We start from the raw sequence: 22,661 nt of genomic DNA, 5'->3' as shown, positions 1-22,661 counted from the left end.
TAGGTAGCTACTTCACCTAATACATAGAAAGAAACACAGAGAGATAAGGAAAATGAGGAAACAGAGATATATGTTCCCAATAGAAAAACAACATAAAACTCCAGAAAAATACCTTAATCAAAGATAAGTAATTCACCTGGTAAAGAGTTCAAAGTAATGATTATAAAGATGCTCACTAAACTTGGGAGAAGAATGGATGAATACAATGAGAACTTCAATAAAGGGATAAAAAATATATAAGAAAATACCCAAACAGAAGTCACAAAGCTGAAGAATACAATAATTGAACTAAAAAAATATGCTAGAGCAGTTCAACAGCAGACTAGATGAAGCAGAAGAACAAATCAGCAACCAAGAAGAAAAGGCAGTGGAACTCACATAAAGAGAATAAAAAAGAGAAAAAAAAGAATTTTATAAAATTAAGATAGTTTAAGGGACTTATGAAACAACATCAAACAGAATAATATTCGCATTATAGGGATGCCCAAAGAAAGAGAGAGAAAAGGGCAGAAAAATTATTTGAAGAAATAATGGCTAAAAACTTCCCTAACTTGGGGAAAGAAACAAACATCCAGGTCCAGGAAGCAAAGAGAGTTCCAATACGATGAAATCACAGAGGTCCACACCAAGACACATTATAATTTAAAAGTTAAAGATAAAAAGAAAATCTTAAAAGCAGCATGAGTAAAACAACTTGTTACATATAAGGGAACCCCCATAAGACTATCAGATGATTTTTCAATAAAAACTTTTTAGGACAGAAGGGAATAGCATGATATAATCAAAGTGCCAAAAGGAAAAAAAAAACATACAATCAAGAATACTCTACCACCAGTAAGGTTATCATTCAGAACTGAAGGAGAAATAATTTCCCAGACAAGCAAAAGCTAGAGGAGTTCAACACCACTAACCTAACCTTAAATAAATGTTAAGGGGACATCTTTAAGCTGAAATGAAAAGCTACTAATTAGTGAAAAGATACTACATGAAAATAAAAATCTCACTGATAAAGGCAAAAATATAGTAAAGGTAATGGATTAACCATTTAAAAAGCTAGTACAGAGGTTAAAAGACAAAAGTAACAAAATTAATTATGACTCCAATAACTAGTCAAAAGATACATAAAATAAAAAATGTAAACTATGACATTAAAAACATTAAGCACTGTGTGGAAGAAGAGATACAAATACTGAGTTTTTATACTGCATTAAAACTTAGGTTGCTATCAATTTAAAAAAGACTGCTATCTATACAGGCAGTTATATGTAAACCTCTTGGTAACCAAAGAGCAAAAACCTACAGTAAATACACAAAAGATAATGAGAAAAACATCTAAATAAAACACTAAAGATAGTCATCAAATCACAAGGGAAGAGAGCAAGAGGAGAAGAAAGAAACAGAGGAACTCTAAGAAAGAGCAAGAACAATTAATAAAATGGCAGTAAGCACATATCTATAAAGAATTACTTTAATATAATGGACTAAAATCTCTAAACAAAAGACAGAGTGACTGAATGACTGAATAGATGATAAAAAAAAAAGACTCCTCTATATTTTGCCTACAAGAATCTCACTTCAGAACTAAGGACACACACAGACTGAAAGTGAAGGGATGTAAAAAGATATCCGAAGAAAACGGAAACAAAAAGAAATCTGGTGTAGCTATATTTATAACATACAAAATAGACTGTAAACAAGACTTTAACAAAAGACAAAAAGGGGCACTATAAAAAGATAAAGGGATTAATCCATCAAGAAAATAGAACATTTGTAAATATTTATGCACTCAACATAGAAGGACCTAAATATATAAAGCAAATATTAATAGGCCTAAAGGGAAAAAAATACAGCAATATAATAACAGTACGGGGTATAAGGGTTTTAATACCCCTGTTACATCAATGGATAGATTATGCAGACAGAAAATCAATAAGGAAACATCGACCTTAAATGACACATTAGAGAAGATGCACTTTATGGATATATATATATAGAACATTGCATCCAAAAAGAACACAATACACATTCCTTTCAAGTGCACATGTAACATCTCTAGGATAGATCACATATTCGGCTATAAAACAAGCCACAATAAATTTAAGAAGATTGAACTCATATCAAGATCACATGATCATATCTAATCACATTGATACAAAACTAGAAATCAAGTACAAGAAGAAAGCTGTAAAACTCACAAATGTATGGTGATTCAACAACATGCTGTTAAACAACAAATGGGCCAATGAAGAAATCACAGGGAAAATAAAATACCTTGAGATGAGTGAAAATGTAAATTCAATATTCCAAAATCAATGGGATGTAGCAAAAGTAGTTGTAAGAAGGAAGTTCATAGTAATACAAACCTACCTCAAGACATAAGGAAAATCAAACTCTATGCCTAAAGGCACTAGAAAACCAAGAACAAATACAGCCCAAAGTTAGTAGAAGAAAGGAAATAATAAAGATCAGAGCAGAAATAAATGAAATAGAGACTTAAAACATAGAAAATATCAATAAAACCAAGAGCCGGTTCTTTTAAAAGATAAACAAAATGGACAAAGCTTTAGCTACATTCTCTATCAAGAGAGAGAGAGCAATCAAACAAATAAAATCAGAGATTAAAAAGGAAAAACTACAACTGATACCACAGAAATACAAAGGATCATAAGGCTTCTTGAACAATTTTACATCAACAAACTGGACAGCCTAGAAGAAATGAATAAATTCCTAGAAACATATACTCTTCTAAGAATGAATCAGGAAGAAAAAAGAAAATGTAAATAGACTGACCGAGTAATCAAAAACTAACAAGAAACAAAAGTCTAGGACCAGACTGCTTCACTGATGAATTCTATCAAACACTGAAAAATTTATTACCTATTCTTCTCAAACTGTTCCAAAAAGTTGAAGAGGGAATGCTTTCCAACATATTTTATGAGGCCAGCATTGCCCTGATTCTAAAACAAGACAAACACACCACACACAAAAAAAAGGAAAATTAGAAGCCAATATCCTGATGAACACAGATTCAAAAATTCTCAACAAAATATTAGTAAATCAAATTTAACAATATATAAAAAGGATCATAAATACTGATCCAGTGGAGTTTATTCCAGAAATGCAAGAATAATTCTACATCTGTAAATCAATCAACTGATATACCACGTTAACAAAATGAGGGATAAAATTCATCTCAATAGATCATCTTAATAGATGCAGAAAAAGCAGTTGACAAAAGTCAGCATCCATGCATGATAAAAACTCTCAACAAAATGGAGATAGAGGAAGTATATTTCAACATAATAAAGGCCATTTATGACAAACCCACAGCTAACATTATTCCTAATGGTGAAAAATGGAAAGTTTTTCCTTAAAAATCAGGAACACGACAAGGATGCCCACTCTTACCACTTTTATTCAACATAGGATTGGAAATCCTAGCCATGACAATTAGGCAAGAATAATAATAAAAAGCATCCAAATAGGAAAAAAGTAAAAATTTCAGTATCTGCAGATGACACAATACTATATATTAAAAAAATCCTAAAGATGCCACAAAAAAAATGTTAGAACTAATAACAGTTTAGTGACAGAATATGAAGTCAATATACAAAAATCTGTTGCATTTCAATACACTAACAACCATCAGAAACAGAAATTAAGGCAACAGTCTGATTTATAATTGCATCAAAAAGAATAAAATATCTAGGTATAAATTTAACCAAGGAGGAGAAAAACCTGTATACTGAAAGCTTTGACACTGATGAAAGAAACTGAAGAAGGCACAAATAAATGGAAAACTATTCCATGCTCATGGATTGATGAATTAATATTGTTGAAATGTCCATACTACCCAAAGCAATCTACAGATTCAATGCAATCTCTATCAAAATTTCAATGACATTTTTCACAGAACTAGAACAAATAATTCTAAAATTTCTATGGGAAAGTGGGTGATGGGCATTGAGGAGGGCACCTGTTGGGATAAGCACTGGGTGTCGTATGGAAAATAATTTGACAATAAATTATATTTAATTTAAAAACCGTGGCTTACGACCTGGGAAGGTGGCGGTGTAGGAGGATTCTGGGCTCACCTCATCCTGCTGATCGCTTGATTCCACCCACATCTGCCTAAATAACCCAGAAAACCACCAGAAGACTAGCAGAATGGACTCTCCGAAGCCAAGCATAGACAAGAGGCCCAGGGAAGAGGGTAGAAAGGGCGGAGAGGAGGTACATGCTACGTGGACTGGCAGGAAGGAGCAGCCTTCAGCCAGGCATGCCCCCTCCCCCTGGCAAGGCAGAGCCCTTTGCAAAAGTGGAGGGGCGGGACTCCGTGAGTTCTGACAGCCAGCAGGACTTAACATCTGGAATGTTAAAAGTCAACAGCTCTGCTCTCAGAGAGCAGGGAAGGCAAGAGGACACTGGGAGAGAGAGTTGTTGAGCCCCAGAAGACAGAGCTCAGCTCAACGGGAGAACAAAGGCATGGGCAAGCGCCATCTCCCTCTCCCATCCCCCAGCCGAAATTCCAAAGGGAACCAGTTCCCATCCCAATTTGCTTGCACTGCAGAAATGCCAACACAGTACTTCAGTGGATCCATCCCTCTGATGGGTCTGCCTCCTTCCTGGTGCTGCAGGGCCCCTCCCACAGGGGACCACTGAGGGAAAAGAAAGCTAAGACTGCCCCTCCTGCCCCTGTGCACCTTGCAGATCAACCCCAGCTAATACACCAGATCCCATCAAAGCAGCACCACAAGCCTGGCAGTGTGGAAGTAGCCCAGACAGGGTCCACACCACTCCACAGTGAGTCCTGCCCCTGGGAGAGGGGAAGAAAAGGTACACAACAGTCTGACTGTGACCCCAGCGGTGGGCTGGGGACAGACATCAGGTCTGAATGCAGCCCCACCCACCAACACAAGTTACTCTGGACAGCATAGGGGAAGTGCCCTGCAGTTTGGAGCCACTGCAGGGACTAACCAAATGATGAAATGGGAAATTCACCTCAAAAGAAACTCCAAAAGTAGAGACTGCTAACGAATTGATCAAAAATGATTTAAGCAAGATAACAGAACAAGAATTTAGAATAATAGTCATAAAATTACTCACTGCTTGAAAAAAGCATAGAGGACAGCAGAGAATCTATTGCTACAGAGATCAAGGGACTAAGAAATAGTCATGAGGAGCTAAAAATGCTATAAATGAGGTGCAAAATAAAATGGAGACGGTCATAGCATGCATTGAAGAAACAGAGGAGAGAATAGGTGAATTAGAAGATAAAATTATGGAAAAAGAGAAAGCTGAGAAAAAGAGAGATAAAAATCCAGGAGTATCACTGAAGAATTAGAGAACTAAGTGATGCAATCAAACAGAACAATATCCGTATCATAGGAATTCCAGAAGAAGAAGGAGAGAGAGAAAGGGGCTAAAGATGTACTTGAACAAATCAGTTGAGAACTTCCCTAATCTGGGGAAGGAAAAAGGCATTGAAATCCAAGAGGCACAGAGAACTCCCTTCAGATGTAACTTGAATCGATCTTCTGCGCAATACATCATAGTGAAACTGGCAAAATACAAGGATAAAGAGAAAATTCTGAAAGCAGCTAGGGATAAACAGGCTCTAACTTACAAAGGCAGACACATAAGAGTAGTGACAGACCTATCTACTGAAACTTGGCAGGCCAGAAAGGAATGGCAGGAAATCTTTAATGTGATGAACAGAAAAAATATGCAGCCGAGAATCCTTTATCCAGCAAGACTATCATTCAGAATAGAAGGAGAGATAAAGGTCTTCCCAAACAAACAAAAACCGAAGGAATTAATCACCACTAAACCAGCTCTACAAGAGATCCTAAGGGGGATTCTGTGAGTGAAATGTTGCAAGGACCATAAAGTACCAGAGACATCACTACAAGCATGAAGCCTGCAGACATCACAATGACTCAAAACTCATATCTTTCTATAATAACACTGAATATAAATGAACTAAATGCTCCAAGCAAAAGAGATTGGGTATCAGAATGGATAAAAAAAAAACCAAGACCCATCTATTTTCTGTCTATAAGAGACTCATTTTAGACCTGAGGACACATTCAGATTGAAAGTGAGGGGATGGAGAACTATCTATCATGCTACTGGAAGTCAAAAGAAAGGTGGAGTAGCCATACTTATATCAGACAAACTAGACTTTAAATTAAAGGTTGTAACAAGACATGAAGAAGGGCATTATATAATAATTACAGAGTCTATCCATCAGGAAGAGCTAACAATTATAAATGTCTGTGCACCAAATATGGGAGCCCCCAAATATATAAAACAATTAATCACAAACATAAGCAACCTTATTGATAAGAATGTGGTAATTGCAGGGGACTTTAATACCTCACTTACAACAATGGATAGATCATTTAGACACACGGTCAATAAAGAAACAAGGGCCCTGAATGATACATTGGATCAGATGGACTTGACAGATATATTTAGAACTCTGCATCCCAAAACAACAGAATATATTTTCTTCTCGAGTGGACGTGGAACATTCTCCAAGATAGATCATATACTGGGTCACAACACAGCCCTTCATAAGTATACAAGAATTGAGATCATACCATGCATACTTTCAGACCACAATGCGATGAAGCTTGAAATCAACCACAGGAAAAAGTCTGGAAAACCTCCAAAAGCATGGAGGTTAAAGAACACCCTACTAAACAATGAATGGGTCAACCAAGCAATTAGAGAAGAAATTTAAAAATATATGGAAACAAATGAAAATGAAAATACAACAATCCAAATGCTTTGGGATGCAGCGAAGGCAGTCCTGAGAGGAAAGTACATTGCATTCCAGGCCTATCTCAAGAAACAAGAAAAATCCCAAATACAAAATCTAATGGCACTCCTAAAGGAAACAGAAGCAGAGCAGCAAAGACAGCCTAAACCAGCAGAAGAAGAGAAATAATAAAGATCAGAGCAGAAATAAACAATATAGAATCTAAAAAAACTGTAGAGCAGATCAATGAAACCAAGAGTTTTTTTGAAAAAATAAACAACATTGATAAACCTCTAGCCAGGTTTCTCAAAAACAAAAGGGAGAGGACCCAAATAGACAAAATCATGAAGAAAATGGAAGTATTACAACCAATCCCTCAGAAATACAAGCAATTACCAGGGAATACTAAGAAAAATTTTATGCCAACAAACTGGACAACTTGGAAGAAATGGACAAATTCCTAAGCGCCCCATACTTCCAAAACTCAAACAGGAAGAAATAGAAAACTTGAACAGACCCATAACCAGCGAAGAAATTGAATCGGTTATCAAAAATCTCCCATTAAATAAGAGTCCAGGACCAGATGGCTTCCCTGGGGAATTCTACCAGACAGTTAAAGCAGAGATAATACCTATCCTTCTCAAGCTGTTCCAAAAAATAGAAGGGGAAGGAAAACTTCCAGACTCATTCTATGAAGCCAGCATTACTTTGATTCCTAAACCAGACAGAGACCCAGCAAAAAAAGAGAACTACAGGCCAATATCCCTGATGAATATGGATGCAAAAATTCCCAAAAAGATACTAGCAAATCGAATTCAACAGCATATAAACAGAATTACTCACCATGATCAAGTGGGATTCATTCCTGGGCTGTAGGGCTGGTTCAAAATTCTCAAATCAATCAATGTGATACATCACATTAATAAACTAAAAGAAAAGAACCATATGATCCTGTCAATTGATGTAGAAGAAACATTTGACAAAATTCAGCATTCTTTCTTAAAAAAAACCCTCGAGAAAGTGGGGATAGAAGGAACATACTTAAACATCATAAAAGCCATTTATGAAAAGCCCACAGCTAGCATCATCCTCAATGGAGAAAAACTGAGAGCTTTCCCCCTGAGATGAGGAACACGACAGGGATGTCCACTCTCACTGCTGTTGTTTAACATAGTGTTGGAAGTTGTAGCATCAGCAATCAGACAACAAAAGGAAATCAAAGGCATCAAAATTGGCAAAGATGAAGTCAAGCTTTCACTTTTTGCAGATGACATGATATTATACATGGAAATCCCAACAGACTCCACCAAAAGTCTGCTAGAACTGATACATGAATTCAGCAAAGTCTCAGGATACAAAATCAATGTACAAAAATCAGTTGCATTCTTTTTTTTTTTTTTTTAATTTTTTTTAATTTATTTTTGAGACAGAGAGAGACAGAGCATGAACGGGGGAGGGTCAGAGAGAGGGAGACACAGAATCTGAAACAGGCTCCAGGCTCTGAGCAGCCAGCACAGAGCCCGACACAGGGCTCGAACTCACAGACCGTGAGATCATGACCTGAGCCGAAGTCGGACACTCAACCGACTGAGCCACCCAGGCGCCCCAAAAATCAGTTGCATTCTTATACACTAATAATGAAGCAACAGAAAAACAAATAAACTTATCCCATTCATAATTGCACCAAGAATCATAAAATACCTAGGAATAAACCTAACCAAAGATGTAAAAGATCTGTATGCTGAAAACTATAGAAAGCTTATGAAGGAAATTGAAGAAGATACAAAGAAATGGAAAAACATTCTGTGCTCATGAATTGGAAGAATGAATATTGTTAAAATGTCAGTACTACCCAAAGCTATCTACACATTCAACATAATCCCAATCAAAATTGCACCAGCATTCTTCTCTGGGGGGCGCCTGGGTGGCGCAGTCGGTTGGGCGTCCGACTTCAGCCAGGTCACGATCTCGCCGTCCGTGAGTTCGAGCCCCGCGTCGGGCTCTGGGCTGATGGCTCAGAGCCTGGAGCCTGTTTCCGATTCTGTGTCTCCCTCTCTCTCTGCCCCTCCCCCGTTCATGCTCTGTCTCTCTCTGTTCCAAAAATAAATAAACGTTGAAAAAGATCTGTATGCTGAAAACTATAGAAAGCTTATGAAGGAAATTGAAGAAGATACAAAGAAATGGAAAAACATTCTGTGCTCATGAATTGGAAGAATGAATATTGTTAAAATGTCAGTACTACCCAAAGCTATCTACACATTCAACATAATCCCAATCAAAATTGCACCAGCATTCTTCTCGAAGCTAGAACAAGCAATCCTAAAATTTGTATGGAACCACAAAAGGCCCTGAATAGCCAAAGTAATTTTGAGGAAGAAGACCAAAACAGGAGGCATCACAATCCCAGACTCTAGCCTCTACTACAAAGCTGTAATCATCAAGACAGCATGGTATTGGCACAAAAACAGACACATAGACCAATGGAATAGAATAGAAACCCCAGAACTAGACCCACAAACATATGGCCAACTAATCTTTGACAAGACAGGAAAGAATATCCAATGGAAAAAAGACAGTCTCTTAACAAATGGTGCTGGGAGAACTGGACAACAACATGCAGAAGAATGAAACTAGACCACTTTCTTACACCATTCACAAAAATAAACTCAAAATGGATACAAGTCCTGAATGTGAGACAGGAAACCATCAAAACCCTAGAGGAAAAAGCAGGAAAAAACCTCTCTGACCTCAGCCACAGCAATTTCTTACTTGACACATCCCCAAAGGCAAGGGAATTAAAAGCAAAAATGAACAATTAGGACCTCATGAAGATAAAAATCTTCTGCATTGCAAAGGAAACAACCAACAAAACTAAAAGGCAACCAACAGAATGGGAAAAGATATTTGCAAATGACGTATTGGACAAAGGGCTAGTATCCAAAATCTATAAAGAGCTCACCAAACTCCATACCTGAAAAACAAATATTCCAGTGAAGAAATGGGCAGAAAACATGAATAGACACTTCTCCAAAGAAGACACACAGACGGCCAACAGACACATGAAAAGATGCTCAATGTCGCTCCTCATCAGGGAAACACAAATCAAAACCACACTCAGATATCACCTCACGCCAGTCAGAGTGGCTAAAATGAACAAATCAGACTATAGATGCTGGCGAAGATGTGGAGAAACGGGAACCCTCTTGCACTGTTGGTGGGAATGCAAATTGGTGCAGCCACTCTGCAAAACAGTGACCCTATGACCCAGCAGTAGCACTGCTAGGAATTTACGCAAGGTATACAGGAGTGCTGATGCATAGGGGCACTGTGGAGAAACGGGAACCCTCTTGCACTGTTGGTGGGAATGCAAATTGGTGCAGCCACTCTGGAAAACAGTGACCCTATGACCCAGCAATAGCACTGCTAGGAATTTACCCAAGGTATACAGGAGTGCTGATGCATAGGGGCACTTGTACCCCAATGTTTATAGCATCACTCTCAACAATAGCCAAATTATGGAAAGAGCCTAAATGTCCATCAACTAATGAATGGATAAAGAAATTGTGGTTTATATACACAATGGAATAGCATGTGGCAATGAGAAAGAATAAAATATGGCCTTTTGTAGCAACGTGGATGGAACTGGAGTGTTATGCTAAGTGAAATAAGTCATACAGAGAAAGACAGATACCATATCTTTTCACTCTTATGTGGATCCTGAGAAACTTACCAGAGGATCATGGGGGAGGGGAAGAAAAAAAAAAGGTTAGAGAGGGAGGGAGCCAAAACATAAGAGACTCTTAAAAACTGAGAACAAACTGAGGGTTGATGGGTGGTGGGAGGGAGGGGGGAGTAGGTGATTGGTATTGAGGAGGGCACCTGTTGGGATGATCACTGGGTGTTGTATGGAAACCAATTTGACAATAAATTTCATATTTAAAAATAAATAAGTAAATAAAAAAATAAAGAAAGAAATAAACCTTGAAGAAATAAGAAAAAAGAAAAAAAAGAAAACATGGTGTGTAAACACACAGACATATATACACGCACAATGGAATACTACTCAGCCATAAGAAAAGTATGAGATCATGCCATTTGTGGCAACATGGATAAACCTAGAGGATATTATGCTAAGTGAAATAAGTCAGAGAAAGACACATAACATATGATTTCATTTATATGTGGAATCTAAAAAACAAGACCCATACAGAGTACTGATAGTAGCCCAAGGGGAGGGAGTGGGGGATAGACCAAATGGGTGAAAACAAGTAGGAGATACAGGCTTCTAGTTATGGAGTGAATACATCATGTGGATAAAAGGTGCAGCATAGGAAATATAGTCAATGGTATTTTAATAGAATTGTATCATGGCGGATGGTAGCTGTACTTGTGGTGAGTATAGCATAATGTATAGACTTATCCAATCACTATTTTGTACACCTGAAACTATTGTAACATTGTGTGTCAACTTCAATATAATACACAAAGGCGGGGGGCTAGGTGCCTCTGTCTGTTAAGCATCTGACTTAGGTTCGGGTCATGATCTTGAGGTTCGTGGGTTTGACCCTCACATCTGGGTGTTGTATGGAAACGAATTTGACAATAAATTTCATATTAAAAAAACTGTATGGAGTAAAAACAAACAAAAAACCAAGCAGCCAAACAAGCACACAAACAAAAACCCTGAATAGAGCCAAAGCAAACTTGAAAAACAAATCTGCAAGTATCATACACACTGATTTTGAATTATATATTACAAAGGTTTGGGGATTAAAATGGTGGAGTAGTAGGGGGACTCTATACTTTCCTCAGCCCTGGAATACACTAGATAAATATCAAATCATTCTGAACACCCAATAAATTGACCTGAGGACTGAGAGAACAAACTGCACAACTAGAGGGACAAAAGAGGCCAAATCATGCAAGGTATGAGGTGCAGAGGGGTAAACTGGAGGTGAAAAAAATCACAGGTGCTGTAGAGGGGAGGGAGCCCTGAGCATGGAGACAGGAGAGAGAGAGAGCGAGAAAGACAGAAAGAGAGAGAGAGAGAAAGAGAGAGACACAGAGAGAGACAGACAGAGAGAGAGAGGACAGTGCACAGGGTATTGCACAAGAAAAACACTTCCCTAAAATTGTTGACTGGGAAAATGAGAGGGGCTGATTATCACAAGGGTTTATAAGCAGTGGAGCTAAAAGTCTGACATTTTAGAAATCCACACCATTGCAGGCATGGAACCTGGTGGGTGTAGTGGTGCTCCTGTGGAGAAAGAAGGGAGAGATCCAGGAATGGAGAGCATGGTCTGAAGATCCCTGGGTCACACTGGGAGAGACAGTTCCCCTTCTTGGAGTGAATTTGAGAGAGGTGGCACTACCTCCCAGGAGACAAAAGACGTGGCAGGCACCACTGAGTTACCTTGTTCATCAGCATAGCAGCAGAGGCACCTGCTGAGGGCAGCTAACCTGGAAGCTGGCTTTTGGCTATACTTTACCATAAACTCTAAGCCCCTATGTGGTTGTGTGACTGCTTTTCTGGGACAAACTGGCACCAACTACAGTGCAATGAGACCCTCCCCCAGAGGATCACCATGGGTCCGTGACCCACCAGGTCCCTAAAACTCAGAGTTTTGAAACCTAGCCACGTGCCTGAAATAAAACACAGGAGTACTGACCCACCAGGTGGGCAGGTTGCTCAGACATAGACGGGGTGAAGGCAAGGATCTGATAGAGGCCTGGGACCCAAGAGGGGAGACTGTTTGCTCTTCTGTGAGGACTTCGCCAACAGCTGCAAGCATGAATTCCCCTCTCCAGGGAAGAGAGATGGCCGATGACATTTTTCACACCTCACATCAGCACAGATGGACTTTAGCAAGCAGCACAGAGGACATAGTGGAGGCTTGAGCAGCTCAGACCAAGCCCCTCCCCCTGAATTCTCTGCAGTTGCCTTTTATTTTTTAACTGGAGCAAGTGTGATTGAGAGCCAGAGCCGCAGTGGACCCCTCCCACAGAAGACCAGCACAAACCGCTCATATGCAGCAGGTCTACTGGTCACAGTGCTGCAAAGATCCAGTTCTAGTGGAAATAGGACCAGGCACAGGCTTCCTCTAACACACAAAAGACAGAGACCTAAAAAAAATTCCAAGAAGGAGGAATTCATCCCAAAAGAAAGAACAAGAAGAGGTCACATCCAGGGAGCTAATCAAAACAGATATAAGTAATATGCCTGAAACAGAATTTAAAACAACAATCAATAAGGGTACTAGCTGGGCTGGAGAAAAGGATAGCAGAAACCAGAGAGACCCTTACCTCAGAGATAAAAGACATGAAAACTAGTCATGCTAAAATTAAAAAAATGCTATAACCAAGATGCAAAACTGACTCATGTAATAACCACAAGGATAGAAATAGCAGAGGAACAAATAAGTGATATAGAAGACAAAATTATCGGAAATAATGAGGCTGAAAAGAAGAAGGAAACAAAAACACTGGATCATAAATATAGACCTAGGGAACTCATCGCCTCCATAAAGCATAATAATATTCATTTCATAGAAGTCCCAGAAGAATAGAGTGAAAAGGGGCAGAAGGTTTATTTGAGCAACTTATACCTGAAAACTTCCCTAATCTGGGGAAAGAAGCAAATATCCAAATGCAGGATACACAAAGTACTCCCATTGAAATCAACAAAAGCCAGCCAATACCAAGACATATTGCAGTAAAATTTGCAAAATACAGAGATAATGAAAGAATCCTGAAAGCAGCAAGGGAAAAGAAATCCCTGACCTACAAGGAAAGACAAATCAGGTTAGCAGCAGATGTCTACACAGAAGCCTGGCAGACCAGAAGGGATTGGCGTAATATATTCAACATGCCAATGGGAAAAATATGCAGCCAAGAATACTTTATTCAGCAAGGTTGTCATTCAGAATAGAAGGAGAGATAAAGAGTTTCCCAGACAATCAAAAATTAAAAGAGTTCATGACCACAAACCAGGCCTGCAAGAAATATTATAGGGGACTCTTTGAGTGATGAAAGAGGGACCAACAGTGACTAAAACTAGAACACAATAGAGAAAATCTCCAGAAACAACTTAACAGGAAACACAATGGCACTAAATTAATATATATCAATAATCACTCTGAATGTAAATGGACTAATGCTACAATCAAAAGATACAGGGTATCAGAATGGATGAACTATATTACAAAGATATAGTAATCAAAACAATATGTCATTGGCATAAAAACAGACACATAGATCAGTGGAATAGAACAGGGAACCCAGAAATAAACTCACCCATACATGGTCAGTTAATTTATGACAATGGAGCCAAGAATATATAATAAGGAAACAAAGTCTCTTCAATATAAAACAAAAAACAAAACCCAAACTGGACAAACATAGGCAAAAGAATGAGACTGAACCACGTCTTAAACCACACATAAAAATTAATTCAAAATGGATTAAAAACTTGAATGTGAGATCTAAAACCAAAGAAGTTCTTAAACCTCCTTGGCATTGGTCTTGGAACTGAATTTTTTAATCTGACCCCAGAATCAAAGGCAACAAAAGCAAAATTAAACAAGTAGAAATACTACAAACTGAAAAGTCTCTGCACAGCAAGAAAAATAACCAACAGAATGAAAAGGCAACATACTGAGTGGGAGAAAATATTTGCAAATCATACATCCAATAAATAATTAATATCCAAAATATATAAAGGACTCAACTCAATAGCCAAAATGCCAAACAATCCAATTAATAAATGGACAGAGGATTTAAATAGATCATTTTCCAAAGAAGACATACAGATGGGATGGCCAACAGGCACATGAAAAGATGTTCAACATCATTAATTACCAGGAATACGAATCAAAACCACAATGAGATATCACCTTACACTGGTTAGAAAGACTATTATCAAAAAGAGAAGAGATAATAATGTTGGAAAAGGGGTGGTGAAAGGGGAACTGCCATGCCTTGTTGGTGGGAATGCAAACTGACGCAGCCACTACAGGAAACAGTATGGAGGTTCTCCCCAAATATAAAATAATTACCATATGTTCCAACTATTCCACTTCCGGATATTTTTCTGAGGCAAATGAAAACACTAATTTGAAATACTACATGCACCTCTATATTCACTGCAACATTAGTTACAATAGCCAAGATATGCAAACAATTTAAGGGTCCATCAGTGGATTAATGGATAAAGATGTGGTGTATATATGTGTACACATGCACACACACACACACACACACACACACACACACACACAAAATGAAATACTACTCAGCCATTTAAAAGAAGAAAAGCTTGCCATTTGTGATGACATGGATGGATTTTGAAGCTATTATGCTAAGCAAAATAAGTCAGACAGAGAAAACAAATACCATATGATTTCACTTACATATGGAATCTAAAAAAAAAAAAAAAGACAAGAAATAAAAAGTAAAACTCACAGATAGAGAAAATTTGTGGTTATCAAAGGTTGGAGATGGGTGAAATGGGTAAAGGGGGTCAATTGTATGATGAAGATCAGTAACTACACTTCTTGTGGTGATCACTTTGTAGTGTATACAAAGGTCAAAGTATTATGTTATATGCTTGAAACTAATACAATGTTATATACAAAAAAAATCACATGATTTTTCTTTTTTTATTGCTATTATGAATTAGAATTGATCTTATGAAACTAAAAAGTTCTGAATAAAGTATAACTTATAAATAATGAAAAAATAAAAATAAACTGTAAAAAAAAAGAATAGTAGGTTCCATTTGATCAGGGCCTATTATGCACTGGCACTTTACTAGTTACTTAGTAGAAGCTACCTTATTAATCCTTATGAGAATTCCATGAGCAACTGTTGTTTTGCCCATTTTCACTATGAAACTGAGACCCCAGTACATTAAATAGACTTCCCAACATTTTGTGTCCAGCAAGCTTTGGAACATATTCAAGCTTTGGTTTCTTGGATTTCAAATGCTGTGATCTTCAATTCCAAAAACATTTATATTTCAGAGATTAAGTAAGTATACTATTTGAATATCAAATATTGTTTAAATGACCTACTGAAGATGCTACTGATTCTGCCTGCAAATATGAGGAAGGGTTCCTTTCTCCTCCATCTTGTGGTTCCCATGTCTATACTTATCTAACTCTCCTCAAAGTGTGTTTGCCACCTTGAAGGTGCCAAGGAACTGCTGCAGAAATATAATTCATGCCAGTTATCTTCACCAGTCCACCACACAGACTTCTTCAAGGAGCATTCTCTTTCCCACTCCTGAAGAAAAGAAAGAAAGAAAGAAAGAAAGAAAGAAAGAAAGAAAGAAAGAAAGAAAGAAAGAAAGAAAAGAAAGGGGGAAAGAACGAAAAGAAGGAAGGAAGACAGAAAGAAAGAGAGAAAGAAAGAAAGAAAGAGAAAGAAAGAAGAAAGAAAGAAAGAAAGAAAGAAAGAAAGAAAGAAAGAAAGAAAGAAGAAGAAAGAAGGAAAGAAAGAAAAAAAGGAAGGAAGGAAGACAGGAAGAAAGAAGGAAATAGAAAGAAAGAAAGAAAGAAAGAAAGAAAGAAAGAAAGAAAGAAGAAGAAAGAAGGAAAGAAAGAAAAGAAAGAAGGAAGGAAGACAGGAAGAAAGAAGGAAAGAAAGAAAGAAAGAAAGAAAGAAAGAAAGAAAGAAAGAAAGAAAGAAAGAAAGAGGAAGGAAGGAAGGAAGGCAGGCAGGCAGGCAGAAAGGAGCAGCTACTGTGAGAAGCACAGAGAAAGTAGACTAAGAGAGAGCCACAGATTCATATTTCAAATCTGAAGTTCACTCTGAATGGGATACATGCTCAATGAGTAGTGAACATATCACTTGCCAACAGGGCTCAAATTATCATTTTCCTCTTCTTTTTTAAAAAGTTGAATTTAATTAAGTCTAGTGAATCTATAATGGGATTCCATCATGTTGATATAATAATTACTAAAGTAGATGAAAAGAAAAACATTTCTTGTGTTATTCTTACTGATTATAGAAAGACAGGAGTCAATGTCTAGAAGAAAGTCATTGTAACTAGTACCTTCCTGTATTAGTCTCGCAGGACCACTGTAGCTCAGTACCACAACTAGGTAGCTGAAAACAACAGTAATGTATTCCCTCACAGTTCTGGATGCTGGAAGGCCAAAAACAAGGTGTCAGCAGGGCCAAAGCTCCTTCTGACAGCTCTAGAGAAGAATCCTTTCTTGCCTCTTCCAGCTTGTAATAACCTTAAGCATTCCTTGGGGCTTTTGGTAACAAACACCCATCTATTTTTCTGCCTTCACATGGCCTTCTTTCCTGAGTATGTGTGTCTAGGTCCTCTAACCTTCCTACAAAGTAGGTTTAGGGCCTATCCTAAATTGAAAATGATTTCATCTCAAAATCCTTAACTAATTACATTTGCAAACACCTTACTTCCAAATGATGTCACATGATGACATTCTGGGTAGACATGAATTTTGGGAGGCCCCCTACCTTGGTCCTCACTCTCCGGAGAGCTTCACCTGTAACAAACAAAAATATGACCGCATGTACCACAGACACACTTGCAAAAATATGTTTACTACAGAATACACGAGCACTTCTGTAACTTGAGGTCTGGCAGTTAGCACTATCACAGCCAAACCCATAAGCCTAAACACCTACTCTGTGACAAACACAAATCAGGCCCCAGGGAAACACTTCTTATGTATTGTATGTCCTTAGGAAAGGCATCTACAAAGGAATGCAATGAGCATGTGGGGTCACAGCAGTGGTTCTGAGTCCAGGAAGAGTACAAGCGGTGCAAACACTTAAGAAAGAAAGAGACTGGTTCATTTGGTAAATATTTCCTCACAAATAGCATGAAAGAAATAGACTATTGCATAAGTACTGTCTCCGAGTAGTGCTGAGTGCCCATTTACTTCTTTCTCTTCATGCTCTAAAATGTGGATCCAATTTGTGATCCAAAATGCGTGTGAACTAGGACAGTATTCACCAAAGGTCCACTTGGCAGCTGGGGAACACTATGCAATATTAAGCTATTGTTATTACTCAAACTTGTGTAATATTTATATCAAAATCTGACCTGCATTAAGTACGATACTCTTGGTTCACTATGTGAACACTGAATATGAGAACTGTGAACAGTTTCATTTTTTAAATATTTAACTAGTTAAATATTTAAAGTGATAGTTTTTTGTAAATAATTTAGATCTAGGGTTTTTGTTTTTACTTGAAGCCTACATTTTAATTTTGTTAGATGATATTGCATATTTTAGAAAAAACTATGAAAAATAATTTTAATTTTTGCAGTTCATTTAATTCATATTTCTGGTGATAATGCATTCAAATTGCATACACTTTAGAAATAATTGCACTTTATGTAATTTCTATTGAGATGAAAATATATTCAAACTATGTGCAATTTAAAATTAATTATAATAGAACATAAGTCAGAAAAAATCTTGATCACAGTTAAATAATTAGTGGTTTTGCTGAAATGAAGATAAAAATAAACTTGATACAATGTATCTTACAAATTTTGTATGTCTTTATTTTATAACCCCAAACTGCCAGCTCATCAACAGAACATCCATATCTGCACAATAAGTAAATTCATTTGTCGACATCTTGGTTACTTTCAATTATATTAAAACCATAGCTGAAACACATTTTTAAATTATTACCATTATAAAGCTATATCAATGCAAAAGGACAAAACATTTGTATTTGACCATTTGCTTGCTTGATTTATAGTTGTTACATATTTAAATTACTGGGAAGCAATATTATGCAACAGTCTATTTCATTCATGGTAGAGGAGGGAATGATTTGATCAATTAGTGTTTTATCTTTCAAGTGATATGTGGGCCTACGTTTGTTCTCTTTCCTCTAGTCCTGCAAAGTTAGCAGTGGGCTGGGCCTGCACAGGCTTTCAAAAGCCAGGGAGCACAGGATTGGTAAATGGACAGCTAATTTTCAGGTATTCCTATTGTATTCATTTGCTAGGCCTGCTGTAACCAAGTAACACAAACTGGGTGGCTTAAACAACAGAAATCTATCCTGTCACAGTTCTGGAGGCTGGGAGTCAGGTCAAGATGTCAACCAGGTTGGTATCTACTGAGGGCTTTGATGGAAAAACCTGTTCCAGGTCTCCCTCCTTAGTTTGCAGATGGCCATCTCTTCCCAGGGTCTTCTCACAGCTTCCCTCGGTATATATCTGTGTCCAAATCCCCACTTCTTACTTAATTAGGGCCAGTCGAGTTCCTTAGGGCCTACCCTAGGGGCTTCATTTTAACTTAATTATCTCTGTAAAGACCCTCTCTCTAAATACAGTTATATTCTGAGGTACTGGGGTTAAGACTTCAACATATGAATTTGGGGGGAGGACTTAATTCTGTACATAATATCAACACACAGACATGAAGATGTTTGCCCTTCCTTTTCTTTTCCTTTTTTTTTCCTCCCTATGGGATTGAACTTGGTTGTCCAGAAATACTTGGGCATTTTCCGCAAGACAATTAATAGACATCAAGTGGTGTTAGCCACAAAGGACAAAAAGCTATGTAACATGATTTTTCTGGATTCATTTTGACTCTTATTTCCTTAAAACTCATCAACAACATTTTATATGATAATAGCTCTGCTAATAGATATAATGTGGCATTCCCCCACATCTATTTTTGTTGTACTTGACAGAGGAAGTAGTTCTCTTCAACTTCATTAAGTTTTAGCAATGTTTCATTTTTTTGAGTCTTACACAAGTACTCTTCAAGGTAATAAACAAGAGTCATTCTTTTATGATTGCTAATCTATTTTTATGTATCTGCAAAATATATGGTTGATGAACTTTAACAAAATCTGAAGTGAGGTCCCTTGAGGCCACTTTCAGACTGATGTTGCTGCAAACTTCAGTAAGTAGCAATTCAGTTAGCTCAGCATACAGTGTGTTTCACTTGAAAATAGATGGGCTAATGAGAAGCATGTCTGTGCTAGCCTGGTATAATGGTCTGGCCTCAAAAACTGGTTGTTAAAACAAACCACGCACCATCCAAGGCCTAACTGCCAATGATTCTATGATGTAACATAGCTTCATTGAATATACTTTCAGCTTGGAAAAGGTAAATAGGAAACAAGGCAGCAAGAATAAGCATGTCTGCAAATATGCCATCTAATTCTGTTTCTGGAAGAAATCCAGGAGATTACAGGATTAAGCGAAATCAGATAATTCAGCCATTTTTCTCTTCTGAAGAAATGTTCTATCCCAAGCAATCAGTAAACGATGGAACTACTCACAAGTTCTACCTAGAAACTAAATATGAGGCTGACAGTTCTGGCAGCAACAGAAATTTAGTCTCCAGAAAGCAATCCCAAATTCTTCTTTTTGGAAGAGCGTCCTCTAGTGTTTTTCTCTTTTACATTTCTACCAAGTAGTATGTATAATGGCTCTTCAAACTGTACTTTTCTTCTACATGATACTGTATTTTATTACATACATGTCTACCTCCCCTATTTATTGTAAATCACTAATTAAAACCCATTTTCTAAACTTTTATGTTAAATTCCCAATCATAACGTGTTACACAATTTAAAAATGAGATAGGAATGGAATGAAAATGACTGTTAAGTTCTAAAATCAGAGAATGAAAAAAGTCTTCAAGAAGCCACCTTGCTGAACTCTCCGTGTTCAGGCAACTAGGTATCTATACTAGTGACAAAAATCCCAGACAAACCCAGAAACATACAGAGGACCATGAGCCTTTAAAAAAAAATGCTTTTTTTAATGTATAAACCTGTTGCTAATGGCACACTTTCTCTCAATAGTGACATTCACTGTGGTCACAGTAAGCATTTCTCTCACTGAAGGAAAATAGAGAGTTGGTATCTGGGTATCTGTTCTGTCACTTGGTCTCCACACCACACAGACACCCAACACCCACTCAGTCTCAGTCCTCTGAATCAGTGGCCAGTTTTCAGAAATGTTATGCCAACAGACACTTAAATACTCACGGTGCTTTGAAATTAAGATATTAGAAGTGTCCTTCTTGGGGCGCCTGGGTGGCTCAGACGATTGAGTGTCCGACTTCGGCTCAGGTCATGATTTCACAATTTGTGAGTTAGAGCCCCGCATCGGGCTCTGTGCTGACAGCTCCGAGCCTGGGGCCTGCTTCGGATTCTGTGTCTCCTTCTCCCTCTGCCCCTCCCCCACTTGTGCTCTGTCTCTCTCTATCAAAAATAAATAAGATATTTTTAAAAATTAAAAAAAGAAGTGTTCTTCTTACATTAGTTACTTTGTGATTACTAAATTGATTACTTCTTAAGATTACTCATGCTGAGTTAGACATATATTTCTATATTCAGAATCAGGTTAAAATTTTGTACTTGCATGTATCAATTTTCTATAAATTTTCTGTATTCTGTTCCACTAACAATTTTCACGTCTTCTTAAGAACAAAGTCTATTTTTCATCTTATTTCCAAAATTCCCAGAAAGGGTCTGACACATTAATAGGCAGTCATATATATCCACTTGGGTTTGGCAATACTTAAAAAATGATGTTCTTGATGGCACCTCATGAAGGCTAGTTTAGTTTTTACTCCGAGGGCTCTACATTCCAGTTTCCCTGTTTTGTAAGAGACTCTTCTTTATTTACAGCCAACTGAAATTCCTCTTGCTTTAATGTAAACCAGTTTTCTCATTTACATATTCCTGGACAAAGGAAATATTAATGTAGCATCCCTCATTTGTACACAAAACATTTTGACCATCAATTCTTACTTCTAGAGTTTGACCTTCCCTCCATAACTCTGCCATCTGCTATTATCAGAAAGTGGCTTCAATTACAAGTGTGTGTGTGGGGGGGGGGGGGGAATGCGGTGTCGGGATCGGTGTGTTAAAAGAGAGGACAAATTGAATATTACCTAATTCCACTCGAGAAACCCATGAGTTACGCACCAGTGTGCTATGCATAGCATGGGCACAGACCATTCTTAGAAATGGAAAAAGTGATGCTGACCAGTCACTGTACCCTCTAGTAAATCGCCAAACCCTATTGGAAAACTAGTTGCTAAAACATTAAAAAAATAGGAGTACCAAACAAAACTAGGGCCACAAGACAAAAATCCCCACTAAAGTTTACCAGAAATTTACTAAACTATAAGCCAAACAGATAAGTATGATCTGTTTTTTTGTGATTGATGTGACTGGATGCTATAAAGTATATCAAAAATCTGTGTGTGTGTGTGTGTGTGTGTGTGTGTGTGTGTGTGTGTGTGTGTTGGTTGGAGAGCAGATTGGAAATTCTTGTCAACTGGAAAGATCTAGGTTTGTTTGATGCCAAGATATGCTTTCTCACTATATTTGGTGGTATTTATCACATCCTTAAATCTTTGGAAAAATGCTGCCTCCCATCAGCCACGCTAGTTGTCATCTACAAAGGATATAATACTTCTGCAATTCTTTGCTACTTACTAATTTGAGGAACCTAGGTTAAATTTTCTAAACTTCAGCTATCTCATCCCTTAAAGGAGAGTCACAACACCTCCCAGGACTACTTTAAAGATTAAAAGGATGTCTACAAGCACCTGGAAAATGGTAGTTCAATAAATATGGGTTAATATTTTCTCAGCATAGTACCTTTGGCGTTGTAAAAACTTCAAAAATATTGGTGGAATATATGGCTGAATAAAAATATACTGAAAAATATGCTTTTTAAAAGAATAATGTAACAACAAGCCTTTATATAGGAGTCAATCTGAAAGAGCTACCAATAGTCAAATATAAAACATTTTGAGCAATAAAATGATGTGATATTGGATTATGACCCAAAGTATAAAATACATATAAATGAGTCTATACTGATAGAAGTAATGATAGAGTAAATAAATAAAAGGAGAAGAGA

Source organism: Leopardus geoffroyi, chromosome B4 (genome assembly GCF_018350155.1).
Source record: "Leopardus geoffroyi isolate Oge1 chromosome B4, O.geoffroyi_Oge1_pat1.0, whole genome shotgun sequence".
Taxonomy (NCBI): Eukaryota; Metazoa; Chordata; class Mammalia; order Carnivora; family Felidae; genus Leopardus; species Leopardus geoffroyi.
Note: the sequence above shows the minus strand (reverse complement) of the source record.